The sequence below is a fragment of the Artemia sp. Qi Xiang Cuo genome, chromosome 8 (genome assembly GCF_049724085.1).
Source record: "Artemia sp. Qi Xiang Cuo chromosome 8, ASM4972408v1, whole genome shotgun sequence".
NCBI lineage: Eukaryota > Metazoa > Arthropoda > Branchiopoda > Anostraca > Artemiidae > Artemia > Artemia sp. Qi Xiang Cuo.
Window position 1 is genome coordinate 26,179,381 of NC_142801.1, and position 3,024 is coordinate 26,182,404.

Below are 3,024 nucleotides of genomic sequence, written 5' to 3' on the forward strand. Positions count from 1 at the left end.
GAAACAAAAACACTGAATGGTTTATTTGGTATGAAGAAAAATGAAGTGCCAGCTATTTTCTTAGGTAAAAAATGAAAAGCTCATCCGTTTTAAATGTAACTAAATGAAATAATATGCAGACTGAAGTAGCTCCAGGAAGATGTTGAAATTTTCTTCCTAGCTCGTCACTCTTAATCCAAGCAAAATGTTAGGACACTTAGTATCAGTTATTGAGTTTAAGCTTTGATTTCCAAATGCTCAAAATATTACGAAATTTAAGAAAGTCGCAACAATAAGTCACCTGTGGTCAAAACATAAAGACTCCTCTTTGATCCCCACCAAGGCTCAAAGTTTCTGCTATGGTCATATCCATGGAAATCCCCAAAGAGTTTCTTTTTAAAATAGCTTTCTAGCGTAGTTAGAAGTATTTAGCCTTTTTTTGCTTTTCTTCAAAGCTTTGAAAAAAGTGTTATAATATTCCAAATGTGACATTTGTTATATTTGTGCATACTTTTGGTAATCATTTTTAGGGTAATCGAATTTTTTAAACCATTTTAGATACTTAAGAACGTTGCAACATCTAGTAACCTGAGATCATAAGACTGTCAAAGACTCCTTGAACCTCACAAATTGAAAGCTTTTATTATGACCTGGCCTTTTAATGTAACTTGGGCACTAGACCAAGGGCGCCATTGTCACTCGAGCGCAATGTTAGGTTTGGGATGTCGATATCGCTTTCGTCACACCATTTCGTTTTAATCTGAATCTGCCTGGTACTTATGAATGAATGTTTTCAAAGTAAACCCGTTTCATCAATAAGGAAAAAAACGGGTTGGACGCATATGTCCCTTTCCCTTTGGACGATAAAACTAAACAAGTGCTGTATCAAGTATAACTCACAAAAATCTTGTTAATTTTTGTCAACTTTTCAGCTTTTTAGCATCTCTGCTTTCAATAAAAAAAAAATCAAGGTACCATCACTTAAATACAATAACTCCCTATTCCCCCCCCCCTCTGGATACCATCTTGATAGGATAACGTCTCTGCTTGAAATAAAAAAAATAATGAACTTATTGAGATCCCTGCTTTCAAAAAAGATCGAGGTATTATAATTTAAATATGATAGCTCATTACCCCCCCCCCCTCTGGATACCACCTTGATAGGATGCCGTCTCTGCTTTAAATTAAAAAAAATTTACTTTTTGGCATCCCTGCTTTCAATAAAAAAAAATTCGAGATATCATCATTTAAATATAATACCTCCCGACCCCCCCCCCCTCTGGATACAACCTTGATAGGATACCGTCTCAGCTTTACATTAGAAAAATAATACACTTAATAATTAACTAGGTCACTATATGGTTCAAACAAACACGCACAATAACGTTAAACAGCTTAGTGTTCCTTGAAAAAATTGAGGGTATGAGTAAAGGGGTACAAAGACAACAACTAAAACGTCGAAATTATTCAGATATACCTCAAATTCTTGGAAAGCTGAGTCATAGATTCGCCTGTGGCATTCAATAAGATCCAAAGAATCTATTTAAAAGGGAGCACACACAAAAGCCAAATTAGGCCAGTAGCCTATGAGAAATCACAAAATACCCAAGACAATGAACAATTCCCAATGGGGGGCCCTTGGTCTATCAAAATATTGAGATCATTTTCTTCTGTCTCAATTTTAAATGAAAAAAAAATAATTATCTTTTTGGCATCCCTGCTTTCAATAAAAAAAAGAGGCATTATCATTTAAAATGGTAGCCCCCCCCCCCCCCTATAGGCAATAATTTAAAATTTATTTATGAATCATATTTTTGGGGTAACTTTCGTTTCAATCTTTAATTCCCAAACTATAGTACATAGCTAAGTCTATAGCTAAAATTTTGTGTCAATAGAAGGTTGTTTTTTTTTGGGGGGGGGGGGGGGGGTAAAAATGTTTCAGAAACAAGATTGTATTTCTATCAGGCGTTCAACAATTGAGTATTAAATATTAAGAAAATCTTATCTAAAAAAATCAAAAGAAAAACAAAATCTGCAAAATTACAATTCAGCTGTAGAAACAATCTGTCGGCTGTCAATTTCAAAATCCAACTGAAGGCTGAAGCTATTTAGTAGTGAATGCGTTCTATAATGCTATTCAATTTGAAAATAAAATTCTTGACTACGAATGATGCAAGAAATAGCGATTGGGAAACTGCATTCGAAATGATTTAAATACCGATTGGGAAACTGCATTCGAAATGATTTCAACTCATTTCATAAAGACGATACTTTTTTGTCAACATATGAAGAATTGTGTATATTGCAATATTTGCAATTGCATATTGCATCTGTCTGGTTTTTATGCAAAGTAACAAAAGAGACGAAAATTAATGAACAAGAGAGTAGTGCAGAATTAGGGTATGCAAAGCAATATTTGGCAGGGAAATTCACTGGTGATAAATTGCTTGGGGTGGCACGGTGATTGCTTGATTTTCGGGGATTCGGGGAACCAAATTTTTTTGGGGTGACGCATAGATTTTCGGGGAAATACCCAAAAATTTGGGGATAGTGCAAGCCCTGCTTGATTTCTAATCAGGAAAATTGAAATACTAAACCACACGAGAAGAAAAGGCTCCGACTTTGCGGTTGACGCAATAAAGACTTGCGACAAAATTAATTTAAAGTCGACCGAACACCGCCACCTTTGCCGCAGCGGCACGCTGGTGGCGTTGTAAAACTTCGGTGGCGATCGACCGGGCCTCTCGTTAGTGGTGTTCGGTCGATCCGCCGGCGCACTACATTTTAGCACTACATTTTCGGTCGAGCGCACTACATTTTAGCGCACTACAAACAACAAGACAAAGTGGAGTAGTATCAACAGTCTTTGTAATACCAAGTTTGGAGCTTAACCTAACGTCAGAAACTCTACGCGACCGAAAGGGCCCTAAATTATTTGTAATCAAGATTCCCAGCCCTCTACTAAGCTCAACCGAAGATATAGAAAAATTCTGACAACTAAGTGGTGATCTAGAAGAAGGCTTAGCATTAAAATAGAAAAACTTA